The following is a 20,326-nucleotide window of genomic DNA, read 5'->3' as shown; positions in this document are numbered from 1 at the left end:
CTCATTGGAAGGAAAGCTATGACAAAGCTAAAGAGTGTATGAAAGAGCAGAGCCATCACTTTTCTAACAAAGGTCCTTAAGAGTCAAAGCTATGGTTTTTCCAGTAGTCATGTATGGTTGTGAGAGTTGGACCTTAAAGAGGGCTGAGCACCCAAGAATTGATGCTTTTGAATTGTGGTGATGGAGAAGACTCTTGAGAGTCCCTTGGACAGAAATGAGACCAAAACAGTCCATCCTAAAGGAAATCAACCCTGAATATTCATTGGAAAGACTGATGCTGAAACTGAAGCTCCAGTACTTTGTCCACCTGATGTGAAGAGCCGATTCATTGGAAAAGACCCTGATGCTGGGAAGGATTGAGGGCAGGAGGAGAAGGGAATGACAGAGGATAAGATGGTTGGATGGCACCACTGACTCAATGGAAATGAGTCTGAGCAAATTCTGGAATATGGTGAAGGACAGAGAAGCCTGGTGTGCTACAGTTCATGGGTAAACAAAGAGTCAGACCTGACTTAGGAACTGAAAACAACATCCCTTAACTACTTCAGTTCAGTTCATTTCAGTTAGTCGTGTCTGACTCCGTACGACTCCATGGACTGCAGCAGGCCTGGCCTCCCTGTCCATCACCAATCCTGGAATTTATCCAAACTCATGTCCATTGAGTCGGTGATGTGATCCAATCATCTCATTCTCTGTCGTCCCCTTCTCCCACCTTCAATCTTTCCCAGCATCAGGGTCTTTTCCAATGAGTCAGTTCTTCATCAGGTGGCCAAAGTACTGGAGTTTCAGCTTCAACATCAGTCCTTCCAATGAACACCCAAGACTGATCTCCTTTAGGATGGACTGGTTGGATCTTCTTGCAACCCAAGAGACTCTCAAAAGTCTTCTCCAACACCAAAATTAAAAAGCATCAATTCTTTGGCACTCAGCTTTCTTTATAGTCCAACTCTCACATTCATACATGACCACTGGAAAAACCATAACCTTGACTAGATGGACCTTTGTTGGCAAAGTAATGTCTCTGCTTTTTAATATGCTCTTTAGGTTGGTCATAATTTTCCTCCCAAGGAGTAAGCATCTTTTAATATCATGGCTGCAATCACCATCTGCAGTGATTTTGGACCCTCAAAATATAAAGTCAGCCACTGTTTCCACTTTTTCCCTATCTGTATGCCATGAAGTGATGGGACTGGATGCCATGATCTTAGTTTTCTGAAAGTTGAGCTTTAAGCCAACTTTTTCACTCTCCTCTTTCACTTTCATCAAGATGTTCTTTAGTTCTTCTTAACAGTCTGCCATAAGGGTGGTGTCATCTGCATATCTGAAGTTATTGATATTTCTCCCAGCAATTTTGATTCCAGCTTGTGCTTCATCCTGCCCAGAGTTTCTCAGGATGTACTCTGCATATAAGTTAAATAAGCAAAGTGACAATATACAGCCTTGACATACTCCTTTCCCTATTAGGAACCAGTCTGTTCCATGTCCGGTTCTAACTGTTGCTTCATGACCTGCATACAGATTTCTCAAAAGGCAGGTCAGGTGGTATGGTTAACTACTTACTGTGTATATATTGCTAGATGGTTTTGCTACTTTCTTCTGCTAACTTTCTTACTAGCTTTATAAGTTTGTGTTTTTTTTTTTTTAACTACTACCTATAATCTATTTTTCCTCTTCCAATAATATCTTTCTGTTCATGATATTTATATTTCTAGTTATGATCTTTTCTTTTTCGGTTGTAGAAGTTCCTTTATTTTATTTATTTATTTAAATTTTTTTTTTTTTTGTAAAGCCAGTTATGCTGTGCTGAACATCTTGAGCTTTTCATTGTTTATAAAACTTTTGCTCTCTTGTTCATTTTCTCATGCTTTATTAAGTATTCTATCTTTATCTTTAACTTTCTTCACTATAATTACAAAACTTCTCAGCATCATCTTTGGTTTAATCCTGCTTGGGGCTCTCTATGCTATCTAGACATTCTTGTCTTTCTCTTTTCCCAGGTTAGGGAAAAGTTTAGCTACTATGTCTTCAACTATGTTCTCTGCCCTTTACTTTCTCTCTCTTCCTTGTGGGACCTCTATAATGTGAATATTATAATGCTTGATGCTGCCTAGAGGTCCCTTAAACTGTCCTCATTTTAAAAATTATTTTTTCTATTCAACATTATTGATTCGAATTACTCTGTGTTTCAGCTCACTGATCCACTCCTCCGTATCATATGATCTCCTGTTGATTCTTTGGAGTGTGTGTGTGTGTGTGTGTTTCAATTATTGTATTCATCTCTGTTTGGTTAATCTTTATATCAGCCAATTCTGTGAAAACTTTCAACTTCTTCCTTTTATGTAGAAAATGTTCCTTTTGTAGACAATGTTCCATAAGCCCTCTCCCCTCTGGTCACCTGAGGTATATGCTCCAGCAATGTCCATTATGAGCTTCACGATCCAGTCTTGTTGTGGGCCCACTACTGAGGGAACACCGTGGGCGGTCCCAATTCCCACTGTTTGAATAGACATGCCTTGTCCAGTGTTTCTCCACTGCTGGTGGATGAACCAGGTACTGGCACTGTTGGTTGCTTAACCAAGCAATCCCAGTCTTAGTGCAGGCCCATGGTGGGTAGTGTAGGTTGGAAGGAAACTGGCCATGGAGCCTGAGGTTTGTTCTTGCCGACTTCTGGGCAGAGTCCAGTTCCAGGTAGGCTGGCTCAGGGCCTCAGTGTGTATTGGGCTGGACCCTGTATCATACTGGAAGCAAGGCTGAGCCAAGTTGTACTGGTGTGGTACTGGTATGCTGGAGGGTAGACTGGGTCTTAAAAAGGCTGGCTGCAGCATCATGGTGCTCCTGAAGCAAGTGTTGGCTGTTATTTAATAGGGCTGTGGCCCAGTGGATGAAACCCAAGGCCTACTCAGGACAGGCCCCAAGGTTGCTACCAGCCCACTGCTGAGCTGAACCACGCCTGGGGTCTCTAGCTTTAGAGCAGGGATCCCAGAGCTGGTGTCAGCTCCCAGACAGTGCTCAGGGGATCCTGGGGCTGATGCTATCTCACCGGTGAGTGGCTGCATTGGGACATAACCAGCTGATTGGCCATTCTGGTCCTAGGACTGGTGTCCATGTGGCAATGTTCAGGGCTAGGAACCAACGGGTCCTGGGGCTAGTGCCAACCCATTAGTGAATGGAACTGGGTACTGTTGCTAATGTTGGTGCAAAGGTGGGTGGAGACTAGGTCCAAGTTGCCTTGGGACTGGTACCACTACACTCTTGATGTGGGAGCCTGGTCCTGGGGTTGGAGCTGACCAGCTGATAGAGAGGCCTGAGTCATAGGTCAGGTGGAAGCTAAAGGGATTGACAGTAGCCAGCCTGATTGTGGATGGGGCTGTGCCTTGCCCAGTTAGCTGATTGACCTGGGGTTTCTCAAGATTTGTGCTACCTTGTCTTGTGTAGTGCTGAATCCCACTACTGAAAATCTAGAAGGAGGATTCCAATATGGTCCTTGCCAGCATCAGGGTCCTGGCCATGGGACAGCTGTCTGAAATGGCTGATGCCTGCATCTACGTCCCCAAGGTGAGTCCCAATTTCTTCCTAACTCTCTGGCATTTTCTCCAAGATCAACAGGTGTGTCTGACTCAGTCTTCTTTCAAAAGACTCTTCTATCATGGGTCTTACTGTATGTGATGTTTAGAAGTAGAGCCTTTATTTCTCAAGGCCTCTGGCTCACCCCAAGAGATATCCCACTGACTTTAAAAGCCAAACATTTGGGGGGCTCAGATTCTTAGTGCAGGACCCTGGTCACAGTAGCTTGATGTGAAGCTCACATCCCATTGCTCCTTTGGAAGAACCTCTGTAACTGGATGATCCTCTTTTGATTATTGCCTACCCATAGTATGGGACTAGACTATACCCTGTATAAGCGATTCCTCCCTGTTTGTTGTGGTTTCTTCCTTATATTTTTAGTAATAGAGGGTCTTTTCTATTGGTCTTCAGGTCATTCTCATCAAAAGCTGCTCTGTAAATGGTTGTAATTTTGGTGTTCTCATGTGCAGACATGAGCTCACAGTCTTTCTACAATCCTGTCTTGGCCATGCCACCTTGTATCTCTTTATGGTTGTCTATACACAAATGTGTAGGTCTGTGAGAACAGTCACTCAATTGTGCCTGACTCTGCAGCCCCCTGGACTGTAGCCTGCCTATGCCTTTATACTCCAGTAGCACATTTTTTTGATTACCATAGCTTTAAATTGTGTTTTAGAAACAGGAAGTATGAGAGTTTTACATATTTGGCATCACTTGAAATTCCATATAAATTTTTAGTTGGAATTTTCTACACTTGCAAAAAATGTTTTGTTTTTTGTTTTTTTTCCAGATTTTGATACAGATTTCACTGAATATGTAGATTATTATTATTTTTTGTAGATTATTTTAAGTAATGTGCATGTGTGCTAAGTCATTTCAGATGTGTCTGACTCTTTGCAACCCCATTGACTCTAGCCCACCAGGCTCCTCTCTCCATGGGATTCTCCAGGCAAGAATACTGGAGTGGGTTGCCATGCCCTTTCCCAGGGAATCTTCCAGACCCAGGGATCGAACCACGTCCCTTATGCCTCCTACATTGGCAGGTGGTTTCTTTACCACTATCACCACCTGGGAAAACCTATTTTAGGTATTATTGACATCTTAATAATATTAAATATTCTAGCTCATGAATATCTTGCCATTTATGTATTTCTTCTCAAATATCTTTCAGCAGTGTTTTGTAGTTTTCAGTGTATGAGACTTTTTGCTTCCTTGCCTAAGTTTACTCAAATATATTATTCTTTTTCATGCTATTTCAAGGTGAATTTTATTCTTAATTTCCTTTTTATGTTGCTCATTGATTGCATAAAAAATCAACATCTTTTCATAGTAAAAAGAAACTCTCAAAAATGGTAGGAATACACCTGAATGTAATAAAAGTGGTGTACGACATATCCACAACTCAGATCACAATTAACATTAAAAGATTAAAAACTGTTTCTTTAAAATCTGGGTCAAGACATGAGCGCACATTCTCACCACTACTTTGTAACATGTGCTTAGTTACTCAGTCCTGTCCAATCCTTTTTGACCTTTCAGACTGTAGCCCAACAGGCTCCTCTTTCCAGGGGATTTTTCAGGCAAGAAATACTGGAGAGGGTTGCATTTCCTTCTCCAGGGGATCTTCCTGACCCAGGGATTGAACCCACATCTCCTATGTCTCTTGTGTTGCAGACAGAATCTGTACCCATTGAACCACATGAGAAATCACTTCCTTTGTAACATAACACTGAAATAAATATTCTTGTTAATTTTTTACATTTTTCTACTTGTAGACCAGGTCATCTCTGAAGTTAGATAATTTTACTTAGTTTTGCTGTCTTTAACAGTGCTTCTGATGGCAGCCAATTCCTGTCCTTTCAATCTCAGCTTCAACATCACCTTTTAGGAAAGGTCTTGTTGATTATACTACCCACAGTAGGATCCTCCCTCTTGTTTCTATGACGGTACTCTATTTTTTGTCTTCTATGCACTAAATAAGACTACAACTTCTTTCTTAAATTGTCTCCTATATTGTCCTACTCCATCTTAAAAATATAAGATCCATGCAGGAAGGAAATTTTACATGCTATTTTCTCCTGTTTTATTAACTGCTGTGTCTTTATGCATAGCATAGTTTGTGTAAAATGTAGGTATTCTACATTAAAAGTAAGTTAATAATGGGATAAAATTAGTTATTATACCTGATTTGGTGATAAAATTTTTATATATTTGATCAAACGTCAAGGCAGTATAAATTGAGCTCTCAATAAAAAGAGAGAAAATTTTTCTATAGCAAGAGGGGAAATACAGGATGAATTAATCTTCACTGAAACAAAATGATTGAGTCTATATTTTGTTCTTGACTGACAATAGCCTTAATATGGTTCTCAAACTTTTCTTTTTTCTCCATGTTTCATGTTTCTGACACTAATTAATTCTGTGATGTGGTCCAATAGTATCTTTACATACAAATGCATTATTAAAGTTTAGTGGAAAATACCAGCAAATTTAATTAGGCAAGAATCAGTCTTGAACACATTCCAAATCTAAGACAATAATAAATGAATGGCTAGAAGGGATAAAAAGTCCAGTGTTCTTTGATCGTATTGAGGAAAAAAAGTCTATAGTCTTTTAAGAACTGATATAAATTTCTCAGGAGGATCCTTTACAGACTTAAAGCAATACATAGAAACAACAACAGTGGCAGCGACACAAGGAAGTCTCTCAAAATTGCAAGTCAACTAGTCTGGCTCCACTAACATGATAGAATCAGATGGGGCTAAAGAATTGAGTGGTACCTTTTTTTAATTTTGAAGTTAATAGGAAAAGTAGTTACTTAAGACGATTTTCCCTGGAAATGGCTAGCTTCCATCTTTCTATGTAAACCTAGGGTTTGCTTGTCTTTTGGATCAGTTTTCCTAATATGGTAAACTTTTGTTATTTTGTGTGAACTGTGAAATTTCTTTTAAACTATTTCTAATGCAAATAAAAACAGTATTTCAAATAATCTGAAAACTCCATGGAATAAGTGACCAGATGAATAAAAATAAAATATTCTTCATGTAATAATGCAGACTTTCAATCTATGTTGCCATACTGGATGCAAGAATTCCAGGGTTTTATGAGTAACTTAAAAAGTCTTTCTTCAGATTATGAAACAGCTTCCACAAGGTCAGATTAGTAGTGAATAGTGGGAACCAGGGTTCACAATTGTGTGACTTTCTTTACTATGTAAGGAACTAAATCATTTTGAAATATATCAAACTTAGGTTCTGATTCTAGTTTTATCAGTTAAAAATGTGTGCTCTTGAGAAAATTAATGAAATATTATGAACCTCATTTTCATCAGTTATGGAAAGGTAATAAATAATTATAGTACTTGTTATTATAAATGCTAATTATGATACATTAAATTGTAAGAACATAATTGGAATACACTAAAACTATTTTGAGCAGTTGAATGATATAATCAGAACAAGATGTAAAGAGTGTAATTTGAGCTGTTTCAGGAAAACAAGTTGTTGGAGGGCAGAATAAAAGTGGCAGGAAGCCATTTGGCAGGAAGCTAGTGCTGTGGCCTAGAAAGGAAATGGGGAGATAGGAAATGATCAAATTTGTGATACAATATGAAAGTAGAAGCAACAGGATTTGTTAAAGGAAGAAAGTTCTAATATGAGTGCAAAAGGGGAGTGATGAGCACTGTGAGATTTTTTGAAGGAGGTACCAATAATGAGGAAAATCTTCAAAAAGTTTTGTAGTATATACAGATAGATATCCAGATCCAGATATCCAAAGTTGGAGATATTGCTCATACAAATGTCAACATAAGGGTGGAGGGAGGGGCTGGAGACACAACGTTGGGTGACATTAGCATTTATAGGGCAGGGAACTGGAGACATCGAAATATAGACACACAGAAAGACTTCTCAGTAAATCCTAACACAATTCAGGACAGTGACCCTCTCTTCATAGACTCCTCTATCCACAGGGAATATGTATATCAGTTTAACTAGTCTCAAGTATCCATATTGACTTTATAAATGGTATTTTAAAAAATTTACATACAATTCTCTTCCAATCTTTTCCTGTCCTTTAGCTTTTCCTTTAAAACTCAATAAAGCACTGTTATTCCTGGAAAGAATTCTCTGGTTCCAGTTTAATTGTGATATTCTTACACTGTGATACTTAGAGTTGTGTCAGTATTCTTATAGCGCTTAAGAAACTTACCTGGAATTTTCTGATACTTATCGTTGAGTGTAGGGAGCTATGACTTAATCAACTAGGGTATCACCATGTTGTCTATGACCTACTGTACACAAATAGATATTCCACACACCTCCTTTCATTTGAATGTATAAATAGAAAGCAAATTTTAAGTCAGTCTTAAAAGCTTTCCCCCTTGATTTCTAGGTAAACTGCTTCATAATATATGAGGTCATCTGCTGTCCAGAATAGATGGAACCAAGGAACAATGTAACTTGCTTTGTTCTCCTGGGCCTCATACAGGGTCTAAAGGAGCAAAAAGTCCTTTTTATTATGTTCTTGCTCTTCTACATTTTGACGGTGGTGGGCAACCTGCTCATTATTGTGCCTATAACTTTCAGTAAGACCCTGAACTCACCAATGTATTTTTTTCTTGCTTGCTTATCATTTATGGATGTCACTTATTCCTCTTGTATTACACCCAGATTGAGATCAGACTTTTTCTTTGGGGAAAATATCATATCCTTTGAATACTGCATGATTCAGCTGTTTATACAACACATTTCTAGTGGATCAGAGGTCTTTCTTCTTTTAGCAATGGCCTATGACCGCTATGTGGCCATCTGTATGCTGTTGCGTTATCTGGTGATCATGAGGCAGAGGATGTGTACTGTTCTGCTAGTGCTGTCCTGCACTGGAGGTTTTGTGCACTCAGTAATTCATTTTACTATAGCACTATTTACAGGCTTCCATTCTGTGGCCCTGAAAGGTTGTTGCTGAATGATAAGACGCTGGGATTCTTGGCTTCCGGAGGAGACAAATTCAATCCGGGGCCAGAGATGAGGCTGGATCGCTCAGAGCTTTTGTGTAATAAAGTTTTATTAAAGTATAAAGGAGATGGAGAAAACTTCTGACACAGGCATCAGAAGGGGGCAGAAAAAGTACCCCCTTTGCTAGTCTTCAGCTGGATGTTATATAGTCACTCACCATCTGTTAATGAAAAGAAAAGAATGTCTTAAAATTCAGAATGGCACCAGATAATTCATCCCAGGCCATAAAACGATTGACTTGAATCTTGTAGAAGGGCAGATTACCACACAGATAGTTTCATTTACATAGACTAGGGGAACAATATCTGAGTATAACATACTGGTTTGTCAAGTAGTTTGAGCCATTTGGCGGAACCAACTCAAAGACAGAGTCTGGGGTACATTAACATAGCTTAAGACAAACATTTCCACAAGAAAAAATGTATTGGTTAACTCAAGGTTTTGAGAATAGTTAGCTTCAGGTGAAGCCAGGTGTCATGGTAACACAGCATTTTAAGAGAAACCTCCTTTAAATTTGTATAGAGAAGGAAAAAAAATCTTTAGTTTGTTTCCTCCTGCCGCTTAAGAGAGATAACAATGTCTGGCACTTGCAGCCTGTTTCCTCCGTTTGGAGACCCCTGGCCTCCTGCCTGTTGCCCTCTCAGCCCCAATGTCATCAATCACTGTATGTGTGACATGTACCCCTTACTGAAGCTTGTCTGTACTGACACCTTTGTCACTGGCATCTTAGTCGTGGCCCGTGGAGGACTGATCTGCACTGTTGTGCTTCTGCTCTTACTCGTCTCCTATGGAGTCATCCTGCACTCTCTGAAGAACCTGAGTCAGGAAGGGAGGCAGAAAGCCCTCCAGACCTGTGGTTCCCACATCACTGTGGTTGCCTGCTTCTTTGTTCCCTGTATTTTCATATATGCAAGACCCTCTACCACCTTCTCTATTGACAAATCACGAAGTGTGTTTTATACAATCATAACCCCTATCCTGAATCCATTAATCTACAGTCTAAGAGATTCTGAGATGACAAATGATATGAAGAAGCTCTGGAGAAAAAAAGGTAGATCAAGTATTAAATAAATGCATTATTCATCATGAAAAATTAACATTACAGCCAGTCCTCAGAATGTAAGTCTTCATGAATCTGATGCAAATTTTCTTTTTTTTCTCAAACAATTAAGTTAATTATAACTAAAGAATGAACTATATGTTCATGTCCTCTGTGACAGTTTCCCTACTAGAATGTAAACTATATGATGGATGGCTTATCGCTGAACCTAGAAAATCATAGTAAGTAGTCAGTAAAGAACTTACAATTAATTAGATAATAAAATTTTATAGAATTACACTAATTTTTAAAGTAATTTTTGTATTTAGTTTCATATTCTTAGTTTGATTTTATGTCAAAATCTTGTATCTTTTCTTATTATTCTGATTAAAATATTTATATGTAGTCTGCTCTCTGTATTCAATTTCATTTGCTTTACTGATAAAATTTTAATGTCATATATTAAGTTTTAAAATAAAAATTTAAAGTATGATGTATAATGAGAAACTTTAGAATTCATGAAAATGGAATAGTGCAAAATAAAATCCTATACTTGCCACACCAGAGTCTTCCATTCCTTTCAGATCTAGTAACTATACTACTCTAGTCACTCCTGAGATTCTTCAACAAATAATAGTACAAATGCAAACATGACTTGGTATATGTGTGTGTTCATGTCTCTGTGTATAAATTTTCTATTTTACTTCTGACCCTCCTGAAGATCTTTACATACCAGATGATGCAGAGCTAACTCATCCTACTTTCATTGTACTGCTTAACTTCTTCATAAAAAAACACTGAAATCTAGGTATCCAGTAATCTTCAGGTTTTTTCCATATTTTTCTATGATGTATAACTCTACAATGAAATCTTTTTGAGATTTTGAAGTATGAATCCTAGAAGTGGAATTGTTAGTTCATTTGGTATAGGTATTCAAAACACTGATGCTCATAGTTATTGCCAAAATGTCATCCACATGGTTATACCAAACCCACCACTCCCCTAATTCTGCAAAATACATTTTACCACACTCTGAACAACCAGGGCTTGATGAACATGTGTGTATCTAACATCTGATTGGCTTCCCAAGTGGCTCAGTGATAAAGGATTTGCCTTTCAATGCAGAAGATACAGGAGACATGGGTTTGATTCTTGGGCTGGGGAGGTCCCCTGGAGGAGGAAATGGCAACCCACTCCAGTACTCTAGCCTGGAAAAATACCAGGAACAGAGGAGCCTGGAGGGCTGCAATCCATGGGGTTGCAAAGAGTAGGACATGACTGAGCACACATGCAAACATGCACATCTGATTAAAGGACTTATGTTTCACTTGTATACTTTAATCATAAATATGTAAACATAATTGAATATTGGCATCTTTTTAACTGTTTAAAGTTATTTCTTTTTTCATCAATTGCTTATTAATGAATATTATATATTTTATTTGATTGCTGATATTTTCCATACTGATTTTTACAATTTAATTATATATTAAAGAAATTATACATTTTACCACGTATTTGTAATTATTGCATTTCTATCTTGTGATTATTCTTGATGTATTTATACTGTGCAGAATATTTTGGTCCTCTAGAAATATTTTCACATTTGCATAGTCAAATCTATCAATATTTTCTTTGGATTTTATGCGTTGCATAGAAATAGTTTTCCTATTTCAATGTTACCAAAATATTGTTCCACAGTTTTCAACACAATTTGTGAAGTCTTTTTGTTGTTCTATGTTTTTCATTTCAATTTTTGAACCATCTACACATTAATTTTATATAAGGAGTTAAATAGTGACCATATTTTAATTATTTTTGTGGATGGATATTTTTATTAATGCATAAGTATTTTCCCCATGTCTTTGATATCCCAACTTTACAGTCTAAAATAAAATATGTGTTTGGATCCAATTCAAGTTACTATTATTATCCATTAATCTCTTTATTCATGTGCTACTTAACATGATGTAATTTATTTGATTTAACATATACTTTGATATCAAATTAGCTTAAGATTTCTCATTGCTATTCTTTAACAAAACTATGTCTACTCTTGCATGTTTATATTTTAAAATTGAATTTCAATAAGCTAATCTAAGGAAAACTAAATTTAGTTAGTGTTTTCTATGAGAATTGCTTTACAAAATTTTTTTGTCTTTGAAGAATTGAGAATTCTTACTTACATACTGGATCTGTCTTTTCACTTAAGTCTTCTTGTATGTTAACATAGATCTAGTTTGTTTCATTGTAAATGTAGTCATTTTTATTTTTAGATGATATTATAAATAGTATCGACCTTAATTACACTTTCTAAGTGTCTGTTATTTCAATATAGGATATATTTTTGTTTTTCATCTTTACATAGTACATAATTTTCACAGTACGCCATTCATAATTTTAGTCTACATCCTGAAGGTTTTGACAAAATACAGGCAGTTGTGTAATCACCGTCATTTATCAACATGCAGAATCTTTCATCATCATGAATATGCCCTACATTCATGGACATGACACATTGCCTTCTGTGGCTGTCACCAAATCATTGGTGAGTGGAGCAGTGTCCTAGACAATCTATCTGGGCCTAGGGGTCCTCATCTGGTTTTGGCCCACAGATGGACAGAGAAGAGCCCACACTGTCCCAGGTTGGTACCCTTGTGGATGAGGATGGTCCTGGTGCTGGCTAACTGGTGTCTGTTCTTGGGTCTCATCTCAGCTAAGGGGTTCAAGGAATCCTCTGATAGCCAGCCTGTTGTCTCATGGCTATGTTCTTGCCCAGCTGGCTGCTTGGCCTGGAGCTTCCTAAGGTTTGTTTTGCCTGACTGCTGGCTGGGCCTGGCACCCACCACTAAAAAGACGGAGGGAGGATCTCCATAGGTGTTTACCATTAGCAGTGTTCTTTTGATGGGCTACCTCTCCCAAATTGGTGCTGCCAACATCTATACCCCCAATATGAATCCCAAATTCCTCTTACCCCTCTGGGGAGGTCTTCAAGTACATCTGACTCAGTCTCCATTCAAAATAGCTATTTCTGAAAGAGGTCTTGTCTCTGTGTGACCTTTAAATCTGGAGTCTCTATTTCCCAAGGCCTCTGGTTCTCACCAAAGTTAACCCCAGTGGCTTTCAATGTCAAATGTTTTGGGGGCTCATCTTCCTAGTGCAGGACCTCTGGTATGAGTAGCTTAATATGGGGCTCAGACCCCTTTGCTCCTTTGGGGAGCCTCTTCAACTGAATTATACTCTCATTTTTGTATTGCCTACCCAAGATATGGGAGTTGCCTATACACTATATTTGCTACTCCTACCTAACCTGCAGTGGCCCTTTTATATCTTTGTTAATAGTGGAAATTTTCTGCCACTCATCAGGTCATTCTCAAAAATGGTCACTCTGTAAATAGAATTTCAATGTTCCCATGGGAGGACATGAATCCAGGGTCTTTCTATTGTACCACCTTTGCTACTCCACCCTAAATATCTGTCTTTTGTTTAGTAGTATCTTTGTATAGGGGCTTCCCTAGTGGCTCAGATGGTAAAGAATCTGCTTGCAATGTGGGAGACCTGGGTTCGATGCTTAGTGTGGGAAGATCCCCTGGAGGAGGGCATGCCAACCCACTCCAGTATTCTTGCCAGAGAATCTCCATGGAAAGAGGAGTCCATTGGGTCACAAAGAAGCCGGACAGAACCGCACAGCATGCATCTTTACATACAGATGTACTTTTAAAATTTAATGGAAAGTCCCAGTGAATTTAATTAAGAAATAATCAATATTGGATACATTCCAGTTCTAAGACATAATGTTAAATGTGGTTAGAAGGGATAAAAGGGATCTTTGTCTCTTTTGGGAAAATAGATGATGTTCTTTTAGGAACTGATGTAAAAGTTTCAGGAGGTCCTTTGTTAGGCTTAAAACATTGCACTAAAATATATGGAGGACAGCAGAAGAATTTTTCTCAAAATCTTAAGTCAACTAGTTTAGCTGTACCAGTGTGACAGAGTGAGAAGTGTTAAGCAATTCACTGAAATTTTTCTATCTTGAAGTTAAGAAAAAATTTATTAGAAATAAATTTTCCTCCCTGGCAATGGGCAAAGAGGCACCTGATTGGTGGTGTTGCTCTTATATCAGTCAGGGGCAAAGCAGATGTCTAGTCCTTTGTTCATCCTAGCTTGATGCCTGGATTGGTGGCCAGAGCTATTTCATGCCTGGGGCACATAAAATACAGGAAAAGAAAAAAAAAAAAGAAATAAATTTTCCTGGAAATACCTTGCTGTTCTTCCTATATAAACATAGAATTTGCATAGCTTTCTGACAAATTATCTTAACATGGTAAACTTATATTTTTTGGGTATTGTGGAATTTCTTTTAAACAATCTAAAGTGCAAATAAAAACATTCTTCTGAGTAAATGGAAGAATCCATGGAAGAAATGAACAGACAGCTGAATGAAATCAAACATATCCTCAGGTAATATTGCAACCTTTTGCCCTCTTTTGTCATATTGGATTAAAGAAAAAGATCAAGGTCTTTAGGAATGATTTAAAAACTTTTCCTTCTGGTTTTCAATACTCTCCAACAGGGTAAGAATAACAGTAAGTGTTGGGAAACATGATTCACAGTTATGGACTTTATTATGCAAGAATTTAAGCTGTTTTGAAACATATCAAACTCAGTTTCCAATTCTTGTTTTATCACGTAGAAATGTGTACCCTTAGGAAAATTAAAGGAGTATTCTTAGCCTTAGCTTCATCAACTGGGAAAAAGTGATTATGGATTTGTTACTGTAAGTATTAATTGTTACACATAAATTTAATAGAATAAGAGTTTTGAGCAGTTGAACAAGATTTAAAGAATATAATTTGAGCTGCTTCAAGAGAACAAATTGGTGGACAACCCTCCCTATCTCCCCTCCCCTGCAAAAAAAAAAAAATGGAAAAAAGTGGCAGGAGGTTACTGTTCTGGGCCAGGAAAAAAGAGGGGAAGGGAATGATCACATTTGTGATATATTTTGAAAGTATAGTCAACGATATTTGACATAGTTATCAGTAAATAATATGAGAACAAAGAGAGAATGATAACTCGGTGCAAAGCTTTGCCTGAACAATCACACTGCAGGGTGACCACTTTTAGCAAGATGGGGGACATCTTTTATATTGCAGAAAATTTTGCGTTATATGTACTAAATTGATGTCTAACTATAAATATTCAAAATTGGATAAGTGGGTTTCTAATGTTATACTTTTGTGTCTTTATAAATGATATACTTTTCCTATAATTCCTTTCCCACTTTTTTTTGTTATTTTACTTTCCCTTTAAAACCCAGCTAAGTCATTGCTGCTTCTGGGAAGACATCTCTGATTCTAGTCTGATTGATATATTTCTACTCTGTGATATTTAGCATTATGAGAGTATCTTTATCATGGCACCTATTATGTGTGTCTGCAATTTTCTGATTCCTCATTCTGTGTCATATCACTGAGTCTAAAGAACTATGAGTGATTCAACCTGGGCATCACAATGTCTATGATCCACTGGACACAAGCAGATTCTGTAAACACATTTTTTGATTGAAAGGATAAATAGAAGACAGGATTTTAGTACATTTAAGACCTTTCCCCTTTGTTTTGTAGGTAAACTGCTTCTAATATGTGAAGTCAGCCCCTGTCCAGAATAGATTGGACCAAGAAGTAATGTAACTCACTTTGTCCTCCTGGGCCTCACACAGAATCCAAAGGAGCAGAAAATCCTTTTTGTTATGTTCTTGCTTTTCTACATTTTGACAGTGGTGGGCAACCTGCTCATTATTGTGACAATAACTGTCAGTAAGACCCTGAATTCACCGCTGTATTTTTTTCTTGCCAGCTTATCATTTATGGATGTTGCTTATTCCTCTTCTATAACCCCCAGACTGATTTCAGACTTGCTCTTTGGGGTAAATATCATAACTTTTGAATCTTGTATGACTCAGATGTTTATAGGTCATTTTTTTGGTGGATCCGAGGTCTTCCTTCTGCTGGTGATGGCCTATGACCGCTATGTGGCCATCTGTAAGCCCTTGCATTATTTGGTGATCATGAGGCAGAGGGTGTGTGTTGTGCTACTGGTGGTGTCCTGGGTTGGAGGCTTTTTGCACTCAATAATTCAACTTAGCACTGTTTATGGGCTCCCATTCTGTGGCCCCAATGTCACTGATCACTTTACATGTGACATGTACCCCTTATTGGAACTCGTGTGTACTGACACCTATGTCATTGGCCTCTTAGTGCTGGCCAATGGAGGACTGATCTGCTTTGTCATCTTTCTGCTCTTACTCGTCTCCTGTGGCGTCATCCTGCATCTCTGAAGAACCTGAGTCAGGAAGGGAGGCAGAAAGCCCTCCAGACCTGTGGTTCCCACATCACTGTGGTTGTCTGCTTCTTTGTTCCCTGTATTTTCACATATTTAAGACCAGCTACAACCTTCCCAACTGACAAATCATTGAGTGTGTTTTATACAGTCATAACCCCCATGCTGAACCCATTAATCTACAGTCTAAGAAATTCTGAGATAACTAATGCTATAAAGAAACTCTGGAGAAAAAAAGCAGATCAAATCAAATTAGTTCATTACCCATAATGATTTCAGTAACTTAGCAAGAGGGCCAATCTTCCAGAAAGTCAAAGTCTTCATAAATCTGATTAAATTTTTCCTCCTCTCACAAGGAATTAAGTTAATTATAAATAAGGAATGAACTATACATTCATGCTTTCATTGACAATTTCTTTGCTCATATGTAAACTGTGTAACATCTTGTGTACCACTGTGTCTAAATAGGTGGGTCATTTACAATAGAAAGTTGTTTCCATTTACAATAGAGAGCAATTAAAATTATGCAGCAAATGAGTTAATTAAATTTTTATGGGGTTACACTAATTTTAAATTGATTTCCAATTTTGCTTTTATTGCTTTCTCATTGTTAGTTTTATTTCACATCAGAATTTTGTATATTATCTTTATTGTACTTGCTAAAATATTTAATTCTGTATAGATCATCATCTATTCAATTTCATTTACTTTACACATATAACTAAATATGATAATTTAAGTTTTAAATAACTTAAATATGATGAGTATTTTAAGAAGCTTTAAAAATAGAAGCCAAGCAAACTGTAATAGTGTAGAATACACCTCTTACCAATTCCACACCCAATGTCTCTCAGTCCCCCCAGTTTCAGTCACTGTACACTGTTTCTGAGATTCTTCAAACAATAATTTTGCAAATAAATGTATATTTTCATATATGAATGTGCTCACTTAGCTCTATAAATTTTGTATTTATCTTCTCAGCCTCTGGAATATATTCTATATAGACATGCCAGTCTATACAGATCTAAGCCATTCTAGTTTCACAATCCTGCTTAACTTCTTTTTACTGGATCGTGTCTGACTATTTGTGATCCTCTGGACTACACAGTCCATGAAATTCTCTGAGCCAGAATACTGGGGTGGGTAGCCATTCCCTTCTCCAGGAGATCTTCCCAACCCAGGGACTGAACCCAGGTCTCCCACATTGCAGGCAAGTTCTTTACCACCTAAGCCACCAGGGAAGTCCAACTTCTTTTTAAAGATACACTAAAATTTAAGTATTAAGTCCTTTTCAGGTTTTGCAAAACAGTCTTTTTGATATTTTGTAAATATGAATCCTACAAGTGGAATTGTTTATTTAACTGGTATATACATCTGCAATATTCATGTTCCAGCATGCAGGATAAGTTGGTTCAGCCATGTCTGACTCTTTGATACTCTAAGGACTGTGGTCCTCCAGGCTCCTCTATACATGGGCCTGGAGGAGCAAGACAAGCAAGAATACAGGAGTGGGTGGTCACTCACTTCTCCAGGATATCTTCCTGACCAAGGGGTGGAACCTGTGTCTCTTATGTCTCCAGTATTGGCAGGCAGGTTCTTTACCAGTAGCACCATCATTTATGTTGATAGTTACTAAAATGCTTTTCATGAACTTTTATCACACTCATTGCTCCTCTAATTCTGAAAAATTGTTTGACCATATTCTTAAAAAACACTGCTTGGAAAACATTTGTGGTATTTGAAAATCAGATTAAATAAATTGTGTTTCATTTACATACTTTAATTATAAAAATAAATGTAATTGAATTTGGACATATTTTCACGTGTTTAAAGTGGTTTGTATTCATTTTCATGTACAGCTTATTAATGAATATCACATTTTATTTCCATTGCTGATATTTTCCAAATTGATCTTAATGATTTAATTATATACTAAGGAAATTAGCAACAACAGACTGGTTCCAAATCAAGAAAGGAGTATATCAAGGGTGTATATTGTCACTCTGCTTATTTAAATTTTATGAAGAGTAAATCATCCAAAATGTCAGGCTGGATGAAGCACAAGCTGGAATCATGATTGCCCGGAGAAATATCAATAACCTCAGACATGCAGATGACACTACCCTTATGGCAGAAAGTGAAGAAAAATTAAAGAACCTCTTGAAGAAAGTGAAAGAGGAGAGTGAAAAAGTTGGCTTAAAACTCAGCACTCAAAAATCTAAGATCATGGCACCTGGACCCATCACTTCATGGCAAATAAATGGGCAAACAGTGGAAACAGTGAGAGACTTTATTTTCTAGGGCTCCAAAATCACTGCAGATGGTGACTGCAGCCATGAAATTAAAAGACACTTGCTCCTTGGAAGAAAATCTATGACCAACCTAGACAGATATTAAAAAGCAGAGACATTGCTTTGCCAACAAAGGTCCATCTAGTCAAAGCTATGGTTTTTCCAGTAGTCGTGTATGGATGTGAGAATTGGACTATAAAGAAAGCTGAACACTGAAGAATTGATGCTTTTGAACTGTGGTTGGAGAAGACTCTTGAGAGTCCCTTGGACTGCAAGGAGATTCAACCAGTCAATCCTAAAGGAAATAAGCCCTGAATATTCATTGAAAGGACTGATGCTGAAGCTGACACTCCAATACTTTGGTCACCTAATGCAAAGGGCTGACTCATTTGAAAAGACCCTGATTCTGGGAAAGGTTGAGGGCAGGAGGAAAAAGGGATGACAGAGAATGAGATGGTTGGATGGCATCCCTGACTCAGTGGACATGAGTTTGGGTAGGCTCTGAGAATTGGTGTTGGACAGGCAGGCCTGGCGTGCTGCAGTTCATGGGGTCGCAAAGAGTCGGACACGGCTGATCAATTGAACTGAACTGACTGCAATTTAGTAATTTTCTTTGATTAATTGTGTTTTTCAAGTGTTTGTTGCTTCAGTTCAGGAAATGTTTTGTTTTTTACATAATATACATAATCTTCCCAATGCATCATTCATTCTTTTCAGTCTATGTTGTGCAAGTGACAAAATATGTACAGTTGTGTAATCACCATAACTAATAAACAGAACATTTCATCACAGTAAATATTTCCTCATTCACCTTTGGAGTCACTTCCTCCCTTCACTTCTGGTTTCTGGCAGACAATGATCCATTTCTATATTTATATTTTTATCTCATTCAGAATGTTATATAAATAGAATCACATGTTATATACATTTTAATTTTCCTCCTTGCTTTAGTGAAGTATAATTGGTAAATTAAAATATTATATAGAATATATACAATTGATGATTTGATATACATTGTTAAATGACTACAATAAACCTTACTTAACACAACTATCATCTCAAATAATCACCATTTTTGTTTTTATTTTGGTAAGACCCCATAAAATCTACTGTCAGTGAACTTCAAGTATACACTGTCTTCATTTGCTCAGTCATGTCCAACTCTTTGCTACGCTATGGACTGTAGCCCATCAGGATCCTCTATCCATAGGATTTTCCAGGCAAGAATACTGGAGTGGGTTGCCATTTCCTACTCCAGGAGATCTTCCTGACCTAAGGATCTGATTGACATCTCAGGTCTCCTGCACTGGCAGACAGATTCCTTTACTTCTGTGCCACTTTGGAAGCCCCAACCAAGTATGCGTTATTATATTATTAAGTATAGCCAATGTGTTATATATTAATCCTAGGTCTTATTCATCTTGTAACTGCAATTTTATAACCTTTCAGAAACATCTTCCCATTTATACCACCCTTCAGCCCTGGCATACTTTCTGCTTCCATTATTTGACTTTTTTAGATTACACAAGTGAGATAATACAATAGTTGCCTTTCTGTATCTGGTTTATTTATTTATTTATTTTTATGTCCTCCAGGTTCACTCATACCTCCAAAGACCGAATTTCTTCCTCTTTCATGAGTCAGTAACATTCCATTATTTCAGTCAGTCAGATCAGTCACTCAGTCATGTCTCACTCTTTGTGACCCCATGGACTGCAGCACACCAGGCTTCCCTGTTCATCACGAACTCCCAGAGTTTACTCAAACTCATGTCCATTGAGTTTGTGATGCCATCCAACCATCTCATCCTCTGTTGTTTTCTTTTCCTCCTGCCTTCAATCTTCATCAGCATCAGGGTCTTTTCAAATGATTCAGTTCTTCAGATGAGGTGGCCAAAGTATTGGAGTTTCAGCTTCAGCATCAGTCCTTCCAATGAATATTCAGGACTCATTTCCTTTAAGATTGACTGGTTGGATCGCCTTGCAGTCCAAGGGACTCTCAAGAGTCTTCTCCAGCACCACAGTTCAAAAGCATTGATTATTTGGTGCTCAGCTTTCTTTATGTTCCAACTCTCATAT

The 20,326-nt window shown here is 37.7% G+C and overlaps 2 pseudogenes; both read left to right on the top strand.

Annotated features, from left to right (window-relative positions):
* Nucleotides 1-3,477: 3,477 nt before the first annotated feature.
* LOC122683205 lies at nucleotides 3,478-16,227 on the top strand (annotated as a pseudogene).
* On the top strand, nucleotides 13,687-13,831 carry LOC122683377 (annotated as a pseudogene).
* Nucleotides 16,228-20,326: the final 4,099 nt, after the last annotated feature.

The sequence above is a fragment of the Cervus elaphus genome, chromosome 24 (genome assembly GCF_910594005.1).
Source record: "Cervus elaphus chromosome 24, mCerEla1.1, whole genome shotgun sequence".
In the NCBI taxonomy this organism is placed as follows: Eukaryota; Metazoa; Chordata; class Mammalia; order Artiodactyla; family Cervidae; genus Cervus; species Cervus elaphus.
This window is presented reverse-complemented; position numbering and strand designations above follow the sequence as displayed.